General features: G+C 48.9%; 5 non-coding genes and 1 pseudogene across 5 annotated transcripts; 5 read left to right on the forward strand and 1 right to left on the reverse strand.

Moving 5' to 3' along the window:
• Positions 1–7526: 7526 nt before the first annotated feature.
• Positions 7527–7599, forward strand: TRNAV-UAC (transfer RNA valine (anticodon UAC)). Its single transcript has one exon. It is a non-coding gene; the product is annotated as a tRNA-Val (tRNA).
• Positions 7600–8511: 912 nt separating this feature from the next.
• TRNAD-GUC (transfer RNA aspartic acid (anticodon GUC)) lies at positions 8512–8585 on the forward strand. The gene has a single exon. It is a non-coding gene; the product is annotated as a tRNA-Asp (tRNA).
• Positions 8586–13508: 4923 nt separating this feature from the next.
• LOC147879494 (18S ribosomal RNA) lies at positions 13509–15289 on the forward strand (annotated as a pseudogene).
• Positions 15290–16758: 1469 nt separating this feature from the next.
• On the forward strand, positions 16759–16832 carry TRNAR-UCG (transfer RNA arginine (anticodon UCG)). Its single transcript has one exon. It is a non-coding gene; the product is annotated as a tRNA-Arg (tRNA).
• An 897-nt stretch (positions 16833–17729) lies between these two features.
• TRNAG-UCC (transfer RNA glycine (anticodon UCC)) lies at positions 17730–17800 on the reverse strand. The gene has a single exon. It is a non-coding gene; the product is annotated as a tRNA-Gly (tRNA).
• Positions 17801–18562: 762 nt separating this feature from the next.
• On the forward strand, positions 18563–18636 carry TRNAP-UGG (transfer RNA proline (anticodon UGG)). Its single transcript has one exon. It is a non-coding gene; the product is annotated as a tRNA-Pro (tRNA).
• Positions 18637–21347: the final 2711 nt, after the last annotated feature.

Consider the following 21347-nt stretch of genomic DNA (forward strand, 5'->3'; position numbering starts at 1 on the left):
CTTAATGCTGGTATGTGGCATTTATTGACCGATTATTCGTTAGAGATGGGCCTTTTTGAAACTTTTTTTAAGCACCAGAAGCCTGCTGCGAGCACAACCAAGATTCGCAGCGGAATTTTTATGTGTGTTCCTGCTAGTGAGAGAATTTTCAGCTGCGGCGAAGTGTCCGCTAGCAGCATGGTGGGCGGACCGGGGCCGTTTGGCTTTTGCCAGCAGTGAAAGCATGAATCGCCTACATTAGTAGCGGGGTCGTCGGGGTAGCGTATGATCTACGCTATCCCCTTCGGCCCCCCCGGGGCTCGTCGTAAGTTATTGCTTAGATGGCAAAATCCCCCAAAACCCTTGATCCTGGCTCAGAATGAACGCTAGCGATATGCTTAACACATGCAAGTCGAACGTTGTTTTCGTCCTTACGGGGCCACCAACCGCAAAGCCGGTTCCCCCCCTTGGTGGTTGGCTTTGCCTTCTTCTTAGGCAAAAAAAAGTGGTTTGGATTCGGTGAAGCGAAGCGTTTTCTGCTTGGTGGGGCCCCCCCCACCCCCCAAACAGAAGTGTACCACCGGCAGGATCCGCCCCGCCTTTGCTTGTCTTGTCAAATGCCCCACGTGAGAACAGTTGGAAACAAAGTGGCGAACGGGTGCGTAACGCGTGGGAATCTGCCAAACAGTTTGGGCTTTTTTCTCTGACCGGGGAAACGCGAAGCGCAGAAGGTCTTCCGACCGTCTTAGCCTTTGTTCGTTTCGCTAACCAAAGTGCTTGTAGCTCAATTGGATAGAGCACCAAACTACGGATTTGGGGGTTGAGAGTTCGAATCTTTCCAAGCATGGGTCGAAAACAACGCGTAGCGTTTTCACAGGGAAGCGCGCAGCGCCCCGCCTATCGATCAACAAAGGAACGTCGATAAGTCATCAAAGTTTCAAGTCAGTGGTTCCAATCCACAACGAAGCCGCGGAGAAAGCTATAGCGCTTTCTCCGCTCCGCACCCGGCTCTGGTTCCGCTGGCGGAAATAGCTTAATGGTAGAGTATAGCCTTGCCAAGGCTGAAGTTGAGGGTTCGAGTCCCTTTTTCCGCTTGCAGAATTACGTCCTACGGCCACTCGGGTTTTGTTCCTGACGTTTATCAGTTTCTCGGGTTGTGGCCGGAGGGTTCCGGTTGGGCCGAGGTTTCCGAATTTCATAAGAATTCCGCCATCAAAAAGATCATGCAAGAAGGCAGTATCTTCCAAACAAATTCCATAATCTGCGAATCCAGCTTTGCCCCGCCACATCCTTCCTGCTTCGTATAATCCAACCAACCAACGGCAGGGACTTCATCAACCTGGCAGGAATTCATCGATCATCAAAGAAAGCCGGCGAAGCGCAGCGACCGAAGCAAGCGATCCTTGCCCAAGGCCTTGGTTGAAACAAGTCCTCAACCCTTAGCGAAGTGTTAACCGGATCAACACCTCAAACCATCTTAACGGTGAGGTAGTCATTCCAGCCTTTACTTCGCCGAATGGGATGGTTAAATAATACGGCGAAGCCTAGAAAGTGGAAGGCTCAAAGTAAGCCTTCCACTTCGTTCGCTTTGCGAACTACTTGCTAGCCTGCAAGCCAAGAAGATCCCACATCGAAGCTACGGAGACCGGTCGGTTGATGATCGAATTGTCTCCAGTGTTTGGATGCAGGACGAAGAGACCTGTGCGCCCTTCAGCCTCGGGATCTGGAATTTGATGGTGAGCGTATTGGCCTAGCCTTGTGAGACTCGTCCAATGGCAAAGGCTAAAGGCGCGCCCGCCCCTTTCTTTGTTTTTGTCGGGTAAGCGCTACGCGCAGGCAAAAAGGCATAAGGTATATTGAGTATTTTCTAACTGTTATATACCTCATCAGGAGGTAGGATGGTACCTATAGCTGAGCTTAAGCTCGCCTGCCTAGCAGCCTTATTCCCGGAGAAAAAAGCGCAAGGCGTTTGCCTCGCCGGCGGCGTTTGAGGCGAATAGCCGCCTTGCCAGCGATTAAGGCAAATAATATATTACGTATGAGTTGAGATATGTATTACATACGTGATACTGATCATATACATATCAAAAGAGAACAGTAGGAGTTAGCTATTCGATTGCTCCGCCAATGATTTACGATATTGAATAGCCATTTCTTCCTTCTGTTCTGGGGAAGGCAGTGTCTCTCTATTTCATTTCTATGGGGAGATTTTATAGAATTATAGTGAGGTTCAGGGAATACCACAGCATTGGGTTTTTCATACTCGACCTCCGAATAGTGTGGATAATAATAGTCCAGATAATGAAAATAAAAAGGAGAAGTTTTTTTCCTCTCATAATGGAAGAGGGGATACTTTTCAGGTATCCAATAACCTTTATGACTGAAAGGATAATGGGAAGAATCTTTATAAATAGAGAGATAGGAGGGAAGTCTCGAAGGAGATCATTTTCTTTATTTCAGTTATTCTGTCGATTTTCTAATTCGTTCCCTCTTTTCTTTATACCATGCTATGTCTGGTTTGATAGGATCTCAAGAAGCTTCTTTAATAGGTGTGGGATCACCGCAGGGTACTGTAGAACCAGGAATATTGACTATTTTGGGATTGGCATAAATATGTTTATGACTTGTTGGCTACCTGGCTTATAAAATATGTTCACGAGAGGGAATACGAACCGGAATAACGTCCGATCTTTTTTCTAGAAAGGGTAGAAGATTGATGTGTTTCCCTTTAATAGTTTTTAGTAACGGTTTGAGCTTTTACATCTTTCCCTTCATGAGTAATCCGTAAGAGGGGGACGACTTTCACGAAGTATGTGATTTTTCGGAGAAATCTTCAGATTTTCGTCTTTTGGATGGTTTTTTCCGGAGCTCCTTTCGAAAGGAGGGAAACCCCAAAATTAGGTCGGCCAAATTCCCAGATTTCCCTCTTTTCCATGATTTTTTCAGAAGCCTCTCCCTCCGAATAAGGGGAAATCCCCACTCCCGAATAAGGGCTCTCTTTCTCGGATTGAGTCTTTTATGCCGAACATTTTCTCCTATTTGACGACGAATTTTAGATCCTGATGCCGACGTATTTGTTTCTGTCCATTATCTTTCCGTCTTTGATATTCATGACAGTTTGTGGTGTTTGGGCAGAGAACGCTTGGCGTTTTCCGCGTTGCCACCTTTTCCGCGCTTGCTTGGAAGTTTCGAATGCATGAGCATAGCCCGTATGCACGGGAGCTTCGAATGCATGAGCATAGCCCGTATGCACGGGAGCCCCTTTCCTTCCTGCGCTACAGCCGCTTCCCGAGCTTCTTGCCCGCGTTGCGGCACCCGCTTTTCCCTTGCTTGGAAGGGGTTCTCTTCGTTTTTCAACCCAATCACTTTCAGAATGCTATGGATTTTCGGAAGACTATCAAAAGGATACGCGAGAATAGGCAAATACAAAATCTTGCTGCCAAAGGCTGCTGCCAGAGCCTCATTTTTCCCATCTCTAATTCCATGGGGTTCTTCCGGGGAACCGATGGCGCTTAGCCCGGACCAACCCGAACCGAGGGTCCCTCCCCCAACCCCGAAAAGGTAGGAATCTGTTCAAATCTGGTATCGGCGGACGGTCGGGGATCTCTATGTCGGGTGTTTGGTCTAACCCCTCACCTGGCCGAAGGGAACCTCTCAGCAGCAACAGATAGATTTCCGTTTCGCCTGCAAAGCGCGAGGCTGGAATCGTTCTTTGGAGAACACTTAGCCCAAGGTTGGGAAGCTTGGATCCGGGGTACCTCGTTTGAGGTCCCGTTCGCGACTTCTGCCCACCGGGGGATAGACGCTCGCGGTTCTGGCGGCGAAGTGGTAACCAAAACCTATCCGAAAGGATGGAGTTTCGAGATTGGTCAGCCTCTTGGGGCTTACTCGTCTTGGCCTTGCTTTTCTTTGTGCCACCATATGGTGGTCCGAATCGCAGCCAGGAGATCCGGTTATAATAGGATCTTCAGAAATTCTGGTGTACTGGGAGACGACCCAGTAATAGGTGGCCGCCGGGTGGCGAATATATATCGTTGATTATGCCCCGTATAGATGTCACTATCAATTCGAGTAGGAGCCAAATATCTAATAATGGTTCTTACGAATCTGCCAAACGATTTATTTGGCGGAACATTGATGTGTCGCCTATCTCTCCTAAGTGGATAACCGCCGTCCGTAGATCATCGGCGATAACTTTATCCCCACTGGTGGAGAGGCTCCGGGAGTACCGTGAGGTACGGATAGCCGAAACTTATCGACTATTCGGAGCCGGGTATAAGGTGCTTGTTAAGCCCCCCAGACACGGGCGTTGGCTTCGGCACAAAATAATGATGCATTCACCGTCGGGACCTTTTCCGATCCCGTTGCAGTGGTGGCTGTCTATTGGTCAGACAAGACCACGTGACGCATCACATCAAGCGCTTCTTGGCGGCCATTAGGCGTTGGGAAGAGTGGAAGGTTGACTTCCGGAACATACCGATACTCATCTCAACGAATGGGTCCGGGACGGGAGAAGTACGTCCTTTCGTCCTGGGTAAGACAATGGACTGACTATCTCTCACCGAGACTGGTAGAGATAATGGAAAGGGGACACTACGACGTGTCGGTGTGGTGGAAAGCGATTAATGTCGTTCCCACATCACCGGATTATCCGAGGGCTGTGAAAAACAGTCAGTCAAAGGTATGGAACTATGTTCCGCATCTGGGATGAGGTTTCCGCACCGATACGGGGTCCACGGGTGCTAGATGAGGCATCATCTGGCATCAAGCCTTGGGTCACCCAGAAAGAGCAGGAAAGGCTCGGATGGGGGTAGGGGGGGAGGATGAGAATCGGCGGTTGGCATCCGGTTCAGTTCGGAGAAGAAGGGTTGGCATGTTTATGTGTTCCGCACGTCAATATCGAAATCCACGTGTCCCTTGAGATGGGCAAGAAAATAAGGCTGCAGGGAGTGCAGTTCAGAATTGACGAACCGAAGGCAGGGATAATCCCTGAAGAGAATACACGAGAAGCGTCTGGGAATTGTGTATTCTAGAAGGGTAGTGGTCTAATCCACGGCAACCACTAACTCCTCCTGAAGGCTAGAGAGGGGTAGGGAACGAAAAACTACTGACAAGGTTATTCAGATTTCCACCCTCTTGATCAACTACGAAGAAGAAAACATGACAAATAAACGGAGTCTTGCTATCATGCTCACGGTGATAGGTTCCTAGAGTCAACCGGTCTCCGGGGGCTACGGCCAGAGGTAGAGCAACGATCGTTGGGCAGGCTCTATGGCTGGTGTGGATGGCGAAGGGAAAGGGTCCGAACGCCCGTAAGGGTGGTTCGCCTGGCTGCGTCGATCAGAGGTAGTTCCGAATGGGACCATCCAATTCGGCTGGTAAACGCCTAAAAAGACGGGACAGTTGTCGGGAGAGACCTTGCGGGCTTTTTTAACTTGTCAAATCTCTTTCGAGAAACGGCTAGTTCTAACTCCGGACCAGCGGCAGTTGAAGCTTACTCGGGAGCATCATAATATTAATGATCAACTCCCACTTCGCATCGAGCGGATTAGATTCTTGATTTGCTAGATTGGCTAGAAGGTGCTTCTAAGGCCGAAGAGAATAGGGAATAGTTGGGTTTTCGGGTTCTCTATCTGTTTCATAAACAATGGCTAATGAGCCGAGCACCTCGAACCCGCTTGACGAGAGAGATCCTGGAAGATCGAAGATCGACCGACCCCTGATAGATTACGCGCGACATCGAAGGCACTTGGCACGATAGCTTCTTTCTTTGATGAGCTGGCCGAAGGGCAGCAAGGGAGTTAGAAGCTGGTCTGAGGTCGAAGACCGAAGGTCCAATACGAGATGGAGCTGAAAGCAACATCGAATGAAGGCATTGAGATTGGATGCTGCTGGGAGATCTTTGCTCGACCTACCCCCCGCCTAATGATCGAGGGAGCTGAAAGCGACTGAGATCGTAGGGTTTGTTTGCCAAAATAATGGGAATGGTCGATCACTTCGAGGCGAAATAAGAAAAATTGTTTGTTGGCTCTCCGAATAAAACATGATAAGAAAGAATGCCTTTTTGAATGAAATGGGTTGTTTGGCTTTGTCGAATCCAAATGGGGGGACACGAAGCAGAGGCAATCGACGCTGAGCGAATGAATTCAAACCATTTGTTTGCCAATAAAATTCTAATTTCATGAAGAAATTGCTTATTTATTGACCCGAATGGCTGAAAGAAATGACCAAATTGGATGAATAATTCGCCCCAGCAGAAGCTAAAGGGCTATCCGACTTGGCTGGGTCGATCTCTGATACTCCAGCATCTCTGCTCCCTACCGGCACAAGATGAAATATCTCGGGATTAAAGCCGAGAGAGCCAGAGAAAAACGTATAGAATGTGCTCTTCCCCCTGTTGGACTAGGATTATTGCGAAATCGGATTATTGTTATCTGTGCTAGTCAATCATGAAAACAGAGCGATCTGTATTGATCTATAAATTTGCGTATTATAATGGAGCCACGACTGATTTGACCTTTTTCTTCCGCTTCAGGAGAATAGTTCCAATGGTAGAACAATGGTCTCCAAAACCAAAGGTTAAGGGTTCGAATCCCTTTTCTCCTGATTACCTAGCTCGGTACGAAGAGGTTGCGTTTCTTTACCACAGACAAGTATCATACTGGATATGGGGCACATAGCGCTGGGAAGGTCCAGAAAGATATACAAGGACCAGCTATTGCCCGGTTCGACAGGGCCCTAGTAGAGGTAACCAAGGACAAATGGGCCTCAGCCGCCTATTCTTATTTCCCCCAGTCGTACAAGTTCGAGATACTGGCGTAGCAAAAGTGCGTATCATTTGGGTGGCTAAGGGCACCTCTCTAGGCTACCTCCGGCCGGCCATCCGGGCCATAACAACAAATCGGAGGCGGTTCGCCCTTGGGATATCTTTTCCGCTTTTAGCTCCTCCATCTCTTGTGCCGGACGGGAGGGAAGGACGGTCAATTCCGAAAGATTTTCCTTCCTTTGCCTAAGATTTGGCCGTTTCTCCATTTCCGCCATTTCTTGTTTTGGAAATGGGGGTACTTGTTGGTTCCCTAACGGGAACCCCAGCAACTCAGCGCTTTATCTCCGGAGAAGCGCTTTTGCGCGCTTCGCTTCGAGGGTTATCTCTTTCCGGAGCGCGTTTCGCGCCCCGCACGCCATTTCTCTCGGGAATCGGGGAAGGGAATCTCGCGGCCCTCTTCTTCAACCGGAAGCCAGGCCACTTATCCACCACTTCGCTCTAACTAAAAGGCCGAGGGATGGATGCACTTCAATGGCGCAGCGACTCAGGGCACAAAGCGATGAATTACCGGTAGGGATATGTAGTAAGATAAAGCGTCGAGCGATCAATGGAAGAACACCATCGAGAAACGCACCACTCATGGTGTGCTCTTTGATAGTTGATGATCTGGCAATTCCAAGCAAGAGGGCCGGGGGGACGAGAGGACCTTGCCCGAGGGGGGACTCGATACGGGCCGGTAGGCACCGTAGAAGGAAAGGGAGGGCTGTGAGCCCCCTGCAGAGGGTAATTAGCTCAGTTGGTAGAGTGCCTCGTTTACACCGAGAGAGTCAGCGGTTCGAGTCCGTTATTACCCAAGGTTGGTTTTCCAAACCAAACACTGTAATTATGAATTGAATCCGGCGTATGGTTTTCAAATCCACTAATTTGATTGATGGTGGTACAACCACGGGAATCCCGGAAGGGGCAGAAGGAGCGAGCCCGCTTTATCCGCATGACGAAGAAGAAAAAGCTGAATAATACTTGCAAAAAACGTTATCACAGTTGAATGAGACGGAGGAAAGTGGCAGGCAGCCATCCACTTCGTGTCGTGGATGGCTGCCCGCCACTTTCTTCTCACAAAGCTTCACTGCAGCTCCATTGGCTACACGAGCGCAGCAGACGCTTTGTGTAATTCATCCACACCTGCGATTTCTCCTTCGGACTGCATCGCAGGTGTGGAACCACTAAAAGCTTGACAGATGGAGGCAAGGTTCGCAGAGAACGTGAAAAACGAGCAATTCTTTCTTTCTTGGAAACCGAAGAAAAAGAAGGTGCGCTGTCGCATGGCGTTTTCTTGGTTTATGGTACAATTCAAACTACTAGATGGTCATGAAATCTGTGGACCTTTCAATTCAATTGAAAAGCGTTGGGCGAGCGGCAGGGCGTGGCTCCGCTTGCTGCATAGCGAGTAAAGGCCGGGGGGCGGCTGGCTTCGCCTAAAAACCGATCCGAACTTGCAGATTGTGCCATTACTACTACGAGGCCCTCGAAATGCGACAAGACCACGGGTTGACCAACCTTCCTACTGCCACCGCCTTCAGGTGCGAAGCAGGGAGCCCTAGCCCCCGCCCGGCGCTGCGCGGGCCCGCCACGGCGGCCACTCACTTCATTTTCCTCGAAAGCCTCGTTCAGGCGGAAGATATAGTTTCAACCTTCGGATCTCTACTGGCATAGCCGTGCCGAGTGGAAAGATCCCGATGAAGAATCTACGATGATTCATGACGTTTGGGAAAATAGCTTAGTTGGTTAGAGTGCTGGTCTGTCACGCCAGAAGTCGCGGGTTCAAATCCCGTTTTTCCCGGTGAAACTTGAATCAGATTTCCTACAAGCAACGTCTCTGGGAAAAACCCAGTCTTGACTGCTTCTCGAATTTTCTAAAATTTAGTAATGACACGAGTTATTCTCCCTCCGATGGTCCACCCCGCCAAATTCCGTCCGGGAGGGATGGAAGGAGAATGGGAATCGGGATGATGCTCCGGAAGATGGGAATTATCCGTGCAACGATGCTCCGAAGCGTGGTTATTATCCGAAAGAAGGGAGGGAACCTTCGAAATTTACTAATTAGGGAGGAATGACAGGGAAAAGGGCGACTCCGTGGGATGTCTCGATAACAGAACTGACGGGATTGTACGTGGGTATAGTATCGATGAACATATTAAGAATTTCGCTACGACGCAGGGACTTTCCGAACAACTTTGGGATTTGAATGCGAATGATTGGGAGAGTTGGTTAGGCTGTTTCGACAAGTACAACCTGTCATTGGAGGTGTGGCAAAAAATTGCACCGCAAAAAAAAAGGGAGATTCGATATCGAAAATTTGAATGGATTCAGAGGGATCGGGGGAAGCTTTCTCGCTGAGCACGAATATGTCCTTCGTGAGAAACGAAACGATTATTCCATCTATACCGAAACCCCGTTCCTCAACCTAAAGTTGTGTTTTTTTGCGGTTTGGTGATTTTCTCACCAAACCTGAAATGGGAGTTTATAGATCATTTGAGTTTTTACAAATCGGAAGATTAAGAACATGAACTTCTCAAATAGCTACACCTGGTTCTGGGCCGGTTGATGCGAATACTATCGGAGGAGGAGCGGGATGTGCTAGTAACGGAATACCCATCATGGGTAACATAGTCCGAGCAACACTGGAAAATGTGACTAAAGTATAACCAGCCACTTTATTGGCAAATAGACATATTCCTAAGCCCGATGCACGAAAACCGAGAAGAATCGACTCGACTTTTATTCGATAATTCAGACAGGGATTTCACCACCGAAAGTCCTACCACAAGTAGAATGGCTAAGTCCTTAAAAACACCCAGCGGCGAGGTAACCGTGAAAGGAAAAACAGGGCCGAAGGATTATCATCCATCTCAGCAGCCGCGGAGAGCTCCTCCTGATCCGCGGGCAGATTCTGCTACTTCAGTTTCATGGGCAGCGTCATCGTATGCATCCGCATAGGTTTCGTGGACCTGAGCTCCTTTCGCCGCAATTTCCCCCATGGCTTTCTTTTGTTAACCCCCCCTTCCCTTCTGAAGTGTCAGCCAACTCCTATAATCCTCTTTCCTCCCCTTCCAAGAAAACCATGCTTGGTTGGATCAGTGTGGGCTGATGTTTTGTCCCACTGGAAAAGCCGCCGAATTCGTCACCAACTGGAAAGCGGAAGCGACTCACTGTCTCGTCTCATTCTCGGAGGCGGGGATGCTCTCAAATAGCTAACAGTGCTTTCGACTAAAGTTCCATTTCCTGGCACGACGGAGCTTATACTGTTTATTCGTGCAACGGTGCACGACGCTCTACCATCCCATTTAGAAATGATTCCGCAACCATTTGCGTACTTGAACGCAAACTGAATAGTAGTAATTCATGCTATTCCTCGAACTCAGACCACAGAGCTTCCTAAGAACTGGGAAAATGCTATGAATCTGTTTAAATAGCTTCGCCTCTTGCCCTAAAAGTCGCTCCGAAAATGTCACTTAAAGTCTTTTAACTGGGGGAAACAAAACCCACTAGACGAACAGCTACTAATACCTCCTCGTTATATACTGATATTCATTCCGAACTCGAAACACTAGAGATTGAAATAGCAAATAAAATCAATTCGCGCGTAAATCGTACTTATATTCCGTTGCTCTTCCCCGTCCGTTCTTGATATTTATGGCAGTTTAAAGGCTGGCAAAAGAAAAGGGCTAACCGCATTTCTGGACTTGTGCCGAGGGAGAAGGTTCCTGCTGGCCGGTTTCTTTCCTCATCAGGAGATAGGTTACACCTATATGCTTTGCTTCAGTTTCCTGTTCGGTAGAAGTTTCCTGCTTTAGGTGAGTGCAGGGGAGAAGCAAGGGAAAAGCAGAGCGCTTCCATGAAGGGAAAAGCAGATGGAAAAGCTTTAGGTTCCGGGAAAAGCTTTAGGTTCCGGGAAAAGCTTTAGGTTCCGGGAGAAGCTTTAGGTTCCGCTTCTGGCAAAGGTTTAGAAAAATGGGTTCAAGAAGGTTAGGTTCTTCAACGGCGCCACTCGAGATGGAGGCTTAATTACTCCTCCATCGGGAACCCAGGGGAACCGCTTTGCCTAGCTGATCCTTCTAATACTCAATTCCGGCAACATGAATCCTCCATCGGCAGGGGAACCGCTTCCTGTTTCTTCCTGCCTGCAAAGCCTAGCTTCATCATCTTATTCGTGATCGCTTCCCCGGAATGCTGCCAGCAATAATCGAAAGAGGATTGGGATCGAGGGGAAGAAAAAGAAGCGGAAAGCTGTTGTTCATTCCCATGGAACAGATTCGAAGTCTGTCGGGGAAGAGCCACTTTCCCAACCCAAAAAAAAGTGTTGTTGCCCTCAAGTTTTCCTGCTAGCCCTTGCCGTTGCTAAAAGTGCCATAACATTTTTATTGACCCAATTTCCCCTCTCTCCTCTCATGAAGGCTAGCGTTTTCGCGCGCGGGAACCCGACAACAAGAACGCGGGGTCTACAGGTCAAACGCCTCCAACGAGTGCTACTTTCCCTGCTCGTACGCTGGCCTTCTTGCCTTCAAATGATTGGGTTCCCCGATTGGTTATGACGCGAACCCGCTAGATCAGCCAAAACCATCTGCTCATCCCACTGAAAGCCACTCCACAAGAACGAGAGTGCTCAACGATGGGCAAGCTCCTTCCACTGAATCCGCTGATGCGTGGCTAATCGAGGCTACGAGGCACAGAGCCAAAATCCGGGGTCCCTTCTGGGCTGGGAAACCTGGATAAGTTCATAAGTTCTAGGCCCCTAGAAAAAAACTCTGTTCTGCCCGCCCATCGTCCGAATCATTCGTCCGGAACCGAGCTGCCAAGGCTGGAAGCGAGCATTTGATCCGGTTCACGCGTGAAGGAGAGGTGTAACCACACAGACATTCCGTGGGATGGTAAGGTGGAACCCCCCCATTCCCCTAATAAAATGAATGAATTCTGCAATACGGGGAAGAACGGTACGAAACGATTCCAATGGTTCCCCGGGGTAGGTAGGGATTCAGGTAGGTATGACATAATTTTTTGGAACGGAAATCGAATTATTGGGGGGAAAAAATAGTACTACCAGTTGGATGCAATACATGTGTATTATTTCATTCAATACTGAATCACCCACGGAAATGGCACCTGAATCAATTACCATTTTAACCAATCGAATTGATCGATACGAGTCGATCTTCTATTCCGCTGGATAACCGAAGCAATGGATAACCCAATAGCAGCTTCGGCAGCTGCGACGGCTATTACGAATATGGAAAAGATTTCTCCCTTCATTTGTTGATCGTCAAGAAAATTGGGGAATGCTACGAGATTTCTATTGACGGCATTCGGAATCAGCTCGAGACACATCAGTGCCCTAACCATGTTTCGACTCGTGATTGATCCGGAAGAGCCACCCGAAAAGCAAGCGATTTTCCCGCCATTTCCCGAGCCATTTCTTTTCCGAATTCCAAATCCTGCCATTTTCCCACCTTATAGAATGCATGCATGCCATTTTTCCACCCGAAAAGCAAGCAAGCTCCGATTCGATCCAAAATTCATCGTCGAATATTCCGTATCAGTCACCGACGTTATCGTATAATAATAAGAAATGATTGTTGCTTTCGCTTCCATTACGGGTAGAATTCTTTCATTCTCTCGAAGATCAACGTAAAGTAAGATTAATCGTCTCGCTTGGCATGAATCATTAGGGTTTTCTGGTTCTGCGTTCTCGGTTCCTCGAAGAGATTCCAGGAGATTTCGACCGGAAGGAAGATAAAGGTCTGCCGAAATCACAGCGGGAAGGCCTCAGGCTGCCCGACTCACCACCCTTTCTAGTTAGTTCGAATCCGACTTCCGTTCATTATGACTGCAAGGCTTGTTGTGACGACTTCCAATTCCAACCGTGGGTTTTCGAGCATACGCTGAAAGTGGTGGTGCCTCCCCGAAAATCCCGCTCAAATCCCCGCATCCCGCCGGCAACACAACGGCCCGTAAGTGATCGCCTAGATCTACCCTCGAGGAGGACGAGGGTTCATCAGCGGAGCGGTTCCCCGATGGACTACTGATCGCATCCTCTTCGGGAGGCCCTGCCCCGTGTCTCCTCCTCCATGAAGGGATACATCCATATTGGTTCTGGATTAGCTCAGTCGGTAGAGCAGTGGACTGTTAATCCATGGGCCGCAAGTTCGAGTCTTGCATCCGGAGTTGGGAGCCAAAGGCAAAAGAAACCGAAAAATTTCATAGAAATACTTTCTTTTGTTCACTGAATACGGTCCACCGGGATAACGTGAAGGGAAGCCTGCTAAGCGCCTGAAAGCTCACTATAAGCAATGCCTCAGGCTTATGGAATTCGAACAAGAACTTCAAAATGAAACCTTGAGACGAGTCGTCGGGCATATACAGAAGTTCATAACATGGAGTGTGGTTTGGGCGATGCAAAGCAAGTATGGCTTTGTATCATGGAGCAGTTTCTATCGAACCTCCGAACCCCAAATCACATCATCATTGAATAGGGTTCGGCTCAGAGAGAGTTGAACTGGATCAATGAAAGAATAAATACTCGAAGAAAGGTCTTCACGCCCTTCCCTTCCCTTCCCTTCCCTTCCCTTCCCTTCCCTTCCCTTCCCTTCCCTTCCCGCGTGGAGGAGGAACCGTCCAGTATCCCCTCCGTCTTCAAGTATTTCCTTGAATCTGCAAAAACTATCCGGAAACTCAGAAAATATCTCGTTTCCGCGTTTTTAACCAAAAAACCGAGTTTGATCCTGGCTCAGAATGAACGCTAGCGATATGCTTAACACATGCAAGTCGAACGTTGTTTTCGTCCCTTCATGGAACAGTTGAAAACAAAGTGGCGAACGGGTGCGTAACGCGTGGGAATCTGCCAAACAGTTTGGGCCAAATCCCGAATAAACGAAAGCGAAAAAGCTTCGATAAAGCGTTAAAGCGCTGTTTGATGAGCCTGCGTAGTATTAGGTAGTTGGTTGGGTAAAGGCTGACCAAGCCGCAGATGCTTAGCTGATCTTTTCGGACGATCAGCCACACTGGGACTGAGACACGGCCCAGACTCCGTGGGGAGGCAGCAGTGGGGAATATTGGACAATGGGCGAAAGCCTGATCCAGCAATATCGCGTGAGTGAGTGAAAAACGTCGCGTTAGCGAGGAAGGGCAATGCCGCTTGTAAAGCTCTTTCGTCGGGTGCGCGATTGTGACAAGACTCGAGGAAGAAGCCCCGGCTAACTCCGTGCCAGCAGCCGCGGTAAGACGGGGGGGGCAAGTGTTATTCGGAATGACTGGGCGTAAAGGGCACGTAGGCAGTGAATCAGGTTGAGAGTCAAAGGCGCCAGCTCAACTGGCGGAATGCTTTCAAAACCAATTCACTCGAGTGAGATAGAGGGGAGTGGAATTTCGTGTGTAGGGATAAAATCCGGAGATATACGAAGGAACGCCGAAATAGCGAAGGCAGCTTTCTGGGTCTCTACTGACGCTGGGGTGCGAAAGCTTGGGGAGCAAACAGGATTAGATACCCTGGTAGTCCATGCCGTAAACGATGAGTGTTCGTCCTTGGTCTGCGGATCGGGGGCTCAGCTAACGCGTTAAACACTCCGCCTGGGGAGTACGGTCGCAAGACTGAAACTCAAAGGAATTGACGGGGGCCTGCACAAGCGGTGGAGCATGTGGTTTAATTCGATACAACGCGCAAAACCTTACCAGCCCTTGACATATGAACACTTGACGTATGAACACTTGACATATGAACAAGTGTGCTTGTCCTTAACGGGATGAAACGAAAATTCATACAGGTGCTGCATGGCTGTCGTCAGCTCGTGTCGTGAGACGTTTTTGGTTAACTCCTATAACGAGCGAAACCCTCGTTTTGTGTTGCTAAGACATGCTGCTCTCAAAGGATCAATGTCATCATTCACCCCCTAAAGCAGGAACATAGAACATGGGCTTCCGGCGAACGGTTCCGACGAGCGAGCCACCCGGTAATGGATGGTAAGTGAGCCGGTACCTGGGCCCATGAATCTGTGTTCAGTCTTAGGCCGGGATTGATGACACTCCCTCTGTGCCGATGTTGCACTCACAAAAGACTGCCCGTAGTTCTACTATGGAGGAAGGTGGGGATGACGTCAAGTCCGCATGGCCCTTATGGGCTGGGCTACACACGTGCTACAATGGCAATTACAATAGGAAGCAAGGCCGTAAGGCGGAGCGAATCCAGAAAGATTGCCTCAGTTCGGATTGTTCTCTGCAACTCGAGAACATAAAGTTGGAATCGCTAGTAATCGCGGATCAGCATGCCGCGGTGAATATGTACCCGGGCCCCGTACACACCGCCCGTCACACCCTGGGAATTGGTTTCGCCCGAAGCATCGACCAGGGATCACCCATTACTAAAGTGTTCCACGCCTAGTTGAGTGTGGCCCACTTTGGTATTGGTGGTCTTCTTGGCGCATACCACGGTTGGGTCAGTGACTGGGGTGAAGTCGTAACATGGTAGTCGTAGGGGAACCTGTGGCTGGAGGGAATCCTAAAGGAAGGCGCCAGCGTCCCTCCATTAACTGTACTAACGTCGGTAAAGTCAATTCGTTGGGTAAATGGCCGGGCGCTATGCGCGAGGAGAAAGCGCTATGCGCGGGGAAAGTTAGGCAGATTCGGGCTAACAAGAAATGCACTTTCCCAGGACGGCAGATTACTTTGGCCGGGCAGAAGTGGGCACTTTCCTTTAGGGAGCCACGTGCAAATCCACTGAGAATGGAAATTTCGTATATAGAATCCGCAATTGGACCATGGAGTGCAAATCCACTGAGAATTGTCCAAGGAATGGAAATTCAATCTTGCTTTCTTTGGCGTACCCACCGCGGAAAGGCATCGATTCCGGGAAGGAATTTCGGAATTGCGTATTCTAGTGGATGCGGCAAAGGCTCGCCGCACCCACCAAGAAGTTGGGCTCGCACTATCGTATCTGTTGGGGGAGCGTTGGCTCGCACTCCCCGGCAAGTTGAACGGTTGAATCATGTTGGCACACCATCGACTTTCCCTCGGCACCATTCCACGGGTTCGATTCCGGGATAGCCTTAAACTGCCATGAATATCCCCAGCTTTAATAACCAACACCACAAGACATGCCTGGAAACGGAAGAATGATTACAGAGCAAATGGCGACGAGTATCAAGGGAAAATTGAGGATTCTACAGGACGACTTCGCCGAACACATGGGCACGCTAAGAAACTTCCCCGGCCGCCCGGGGCCAGGCGATCTCAGTGAGCTCTCGGAAACCCTTTTTGTTATCCGTGACGCCACCCTGCCGGATATGCAATCGGTAGCGAGGCCTTTGGTGCAATTCGGACCGCCGTTCGATGAGTTGATGGAAGCTATAGACTGGGCTCTCGCCCCCCTGTGGCAAACCCCGCTTCCAAATTCACGCCGAGGCCTTCAGCCTATCCTGCCCCTATTGACACGAGTTGGGATCAAGTGGGAACTCACCGTAACCGAGATCACCGAAAAGGTAAACCTGGGGTTGGACGTGCGAATATGGGATTATTTCGAGCCAAATGTGTTTCTTTTTTATTTTCCTCCTATTTATGAATTTGCCCCTATTTATCTCTATTTAGTCATCAGTTTGCTACTTTCCTTGATCCTAAGGGGTTTATGGCATTATTACAGAACAAATGCTTCTAATATAAAGGCAACGAAAGCTCACAGAGGAACCTTAAATTATTGGCCTGCTCAAAGAAGTACTGCAGCTCGTTTAGTCCCAATTCTTCTTATAACCAATGTTCCAACTCTGCTTTTGCTAAATCTTATGTTATTTCGGTATATTCATGCGGGAATGGAAGAGATTCTGGCAGATCATGTTCACCATGAAGTCACACGAAATCGGATCTTGATTCTCCTTAGAATCCTCTTGTTAGTTATTATCAAAGATTTCCGCTTGTTTCTTGTTCTCCATTAATTGATTATTTTCACGGGTGGCCCTCGCGGGTCACCCCCCCCCGCACCGATAGCTCAATCGGATAGAGTACCTGGCTTCGAACCAGGTGGTTAGAGGTTCGAGTCCTCTTCGGTGCACACTCCGTTCCCCTTTCCGGCTCAATCCTTGTGTTGTATTTGCCAACAATAAAAGTCGAAAAATGCGCTTAGCGCGCCTTTTTACCCTTCGCCCTTGCCGACGGAATATCGGAAACTTTTCATCACAACCACATTGATAACCTTATAAATAAGGGAAACCTCAATCTCACCACGCTAATCGCTCGCTTCCGCTCGCTTCCGAACTTGTTTTTAGCCAAATAAGCGAATTAGCTAACTCTTTTCCCGGCGTAACCAATAGCAGTGCCGGGAGAGTCCGCTCCGTAACCAATCAGTAGCAGCGTTGGTGGGCTCCTTCCGTCCCTAACCTACAGCAGTGTAGCGAGAGTCCCGGTAAGCCTATCAGGTCCAGTGCTAGCGAGAGTCTCGGTAGCCTAGCCGGTCCAGTGCTACGAAAGCCAGTCAGTTAGCGAGTACGCTAGGGAGAGTCCCTAAGGTAACCAACCTATGGCAGTTGCTAGGGAGGGTCCGGTCGTTTCCCTCCACTAACCCCCCATCAGTTTCGAACTTAAAGCCCTTCGGCATCCCCACCTCCAACTTGAGTGTCACTTGCTGAAACCCCCTGCACGAGGGTCGTAAGCATCGAAGAACTTCCTAATGGTATACCGCCAACCGTATGCCGCTATCACTGGAGAAATCAGTGATATTAGAAATGACAATACCGGGTCAGAAGTTATCCCTCGCACACTTGTTCCCACTGCTCGAAGTTTTGAAAACGTAGCGCTTTCTTTTTCGAAGTGTTCTTCCAGGTTGCTAGGACAATGACCAACCATTAGGTTTAATTTGTGTTTGTTCTATATACGAGATTTTTCAAATAAATGGCACCTTTGGTTTTCCCGTAGCCATGACCTGTAGCCATCCCTTGTCCTACCTGTCAGTTGCGGATAACGGGAATCGAACCCATATCCTCTGCTTGGAAGGCAGATAATCTACCGTTAATCTATATCCGCCTAAGTTTCGTTCCCGGGGTGTTATAAAGAGATCATTCCTATAATACGAATCGGCCGAGGCGCGGGCTTGGCCTTCCATGCGCAAAGACTTTGCCCCGCTCAAGCACCTAGTAGAATGTGAGTGATGGATCATTCGTGTTCAATTCATTTCATATACGATAATTCATGGAACGCTATCGATGAAAACTTCCCGTTCGTATCTCTCCGATTCAAGAGCAATCAAGCCAAACCAACAAGAATTCGGAATGGAAAAATTATTGACCTGCCGCGCTACGCTTGGCTTGATGGGGTCCCCCGAATCACCACAATTGGAAAAGGAGTTACGTATATATAACGACAGCGTGATTTATCTGAAAAACGAAGGGGTAAAATCTTTTCAAACAACACAAAATTCCAAATTCTGACAAATCCCGGCTGCCCTCACGGGCTTAGAAGGCACGTTGGTAGGCCTAATATTAATCAGCCCATCTCGTGCTAATGCGTCATTTCGCTCTTTCCGCGAAGAGATCGAAATTCGAATATTGCACCATTCCATGGCACTTCACTTGTGGCCCAACGTTGACCCTGAATGAAAGGTGAGAAAGACGTACAGTCCAATCTCGGTCGAAAGACAAAGCTAGGCCGTGCGACTTGCATGCAGGGACATAAGAATTTTTAGGCAAATGGCCCTTTTCCTTTCCTGAGATTGAGTGATAAGAGATCGGGTGCCAAGTGCCAATCGATCGCTGTAGCCGGCCTTCAACCATTACTGGGGATGGCCCACGAGGTGTAGCGCAGTCTGGTAGCGCATCTGTTTTGGGTACAGAGGGCCATAGGTTCGAATCCTGTCACCTCGATTACTGCCGCCATTGGGCAGGTAACATTTCGCTCCGTCCCCTTTTCACTCGTGGGAATCTCCCAGCTACTACAGACGGGATAAATGCTCAAGAAGTGGGTTTTCCACCATTCTTTTCCTTTGTTGTTACCTGATTACTGTCTACCATGGCGAAACCACCCATCAACGCCATTGCGGACCACTTTCCATCGTGACGTACCTTCGGGACTCCCATATCCAAAGCTGTAGGAAGTGGAGCGTGATTGGGCCATATGCCAACCTGGCCACTACTCGTAGATGGGACGATTTCTCGAACCTCAGAATTCCGAACAGTTCGATTAGGAGCCATTACACGAAGATTCAGTACCATCCCTTTCATTGACCCTCCACTTGTAAGGTTGCAGCCTTTGTGGTGGCTTCATCGATGTTGCGCGGGAGATTATCCAATTCCCCAGGAAGAATCATTTGAAATCCCTTAGCTTAGTGGTTTCTGTTAAACTAACATATTTCCCTGGAGAACCAGTAAATACTTCTGCTACCCCTCTCCCCAGAAGTTTCGGGTCGAGTGAACTCCGTCCCTGGCTTCTTCAACCGCACATCGAAGTCAGCCCGAAAGCGCAAGAGATCGATCCTTTAGTGTCGTATTCCGCTGCTGGCTCATACCTCCACCCTTTCCCTCGGCTATTGTTGTGCCTTCCCGCGGAAGAACCAACGCATGATGTCAGAGTCTTAGTATGTGTGCTACCTCTCCGGCATTTAGTGCTGCTTCTTGGGAAATCTCTAACAGGCTTCTTGGACGGCCGGACATTGTCTTTGAAGGCTAGTTCCCGCGGGAACCCGCTAGGCTCCCTGCCCTTTCTGGTGGCGGGTCGGAATCCTTCAGTCCCTGTTTGCTACTAGCCTCTCTATTAGAAAGAAAGGCGGGTGCTACGGAATACAAGGAGTCGGGTTTTCGGGTGCAAGAGATGAGGCATGGTCCAAGCCCATTCGGACAGATGTACCGGTATGGCATGTCGGACAGACATGAGAGTCAGCAGCATCCGATGCACCATGGATAAAACGGATGAGGAGATACCCCCCCGCTGAACCCCGTTTCTATCAGATAGAAAGGGCCAAGTAGAGCATCATTGCTTTTCCCCCTCCATGTTCCCCTTCCCTGGCAACGTGCGTGTTAAAGTGTTTGATTTCGAAAAACAGTTAAAGAGGCGGCCGTCCTCTCAACGCATCTTCGATTTTTTCTGAACACGACTCTGCCGGCCGGTTTGCACGACGTTAGCTGGCAAAGGGCTATCTCCTATATAGGTAGTGTCTGGATTCGAGGCACTATCAGGGTACATTGATTCCCTTCCCGTGTGCTGTTTCTGATCGGCCTTTCGCTTTCCCGTTGATTAACCAATTCAATAGTCAGCAGGATTGGCTTTACCCTTGGTTGACCGACCCAATAGTAAGGGGTTGGTGAAGGGTTCCGACCTTCCGGCACCCTGAAGATGCCTTCGCTGGACGGACACATCCTGCCTTCGGCTTCATGAAGCCAAGAGGGCTTACCAACGACTCGGGAAACGGGAAAAGATTTGATCTTTTCGTGACACCAACGCAATCTGGGCATAATTCAGAGCGATTCCGTATTCGGCGTAATATACGATGCTTATTGGAGAAAAGAATTCCAGCTCCGAATTCGAAGAGAGGAAAATTATGGATAACTTCAAGAACAGAAAGGACGCAGAGAACCAACAAAACCAAGATCACTTCTCGAAAGGAACACAGAGCACAGAGATAGATAACCAAGAATACGAAAAGGGCCTCTTCCTTCGTGAAGCTTTATTTTCTGTTGGAGATCCAGTCAGCTACAAGATCAGTGATGGACCAGTCTATCTTTCACACTGATTTGTTGAATTGATATTTCGGATCGAGTCCCGGGTTGAAGGGTCGCCACAGGGCTTGGCAGCTCCTCGGCAGCTCCTCGTGTGTGGTGCGGGTTCGTCCCTTCATTGATGATGGTTGCACCCTCATTAAACCTCCAGTAGAATAGAGATGATCGCAAGTGCTCTGATCTCTCGCGGATGAGAAACCCCTACGTGAGAATCCACAGTTAGGGGCTCGGAGCAAGAACCCTCGCCCGAAGGGCCCTCGAAGAAGCCAACCCAAGGGCCTAGAAATGCTATCATTAGAATCTAACTTCATATATCTGCTGGCAATCGTATGGGAATCGAGATAAGGTCACTGTAATGGTTTACGTCTGAGAGATGCCTGGGAAAGATGCTTGCTGGAAAGCTCTTGGTCAAGTCTTTATCTTATCTAGAAGTAGTTCGAATAGGATAGGCGGAATGGGTTGAGAGATAGCTGTATTTCGGGGTATCTGGCAGCAGGGTCTCGGGTATGGAGAGTATCGGTCAGTGGATCACGACTAGTCGGGGTATATGAAAGACCTGGTAAAAGCTATACAGAAAGGCTAGATGGAGGGCTGGAGGTGGGCGAAGATTCCCCCCGTATCAGCAGCTCTTGAGGTCAAAAAAAAGGTCAAGTCTTTATCTGGATGGTGGAGCGAAAGCCGCATTCAATTCAATATCTTTCTCAGCCTTTCAGCGAAGCTGAGAAAAACCAAATGGAGTGTCATGACAAGAACTAAAATGAAGAAATCTGTGAACATTGATTCGTGGATTCATTTGTATTTGTTTTTAACGGGGATTATGAAATCCAGACTTTGACCTTACACCTCAGATTCCACAACGAGTA

This window comes from Dipteris shenzhenensis, unplaced genomic scaffold (genome assembly GCF_047967505.1).
Source record: "Dipteris shenzhenensis isolate YYH24624 ecotype China unplaced genomic scaffold, Dip_SZ_1.0 scaf0002, whole genome shotgun sequence".
Taxonomy (NCBI): Eukaryota; Viridiplantae; Streptophyta; class Polypodiopsida; order Gleicheniales; family Dipteridaceae; genus Dipteris; species Dipteris shenzhenensis.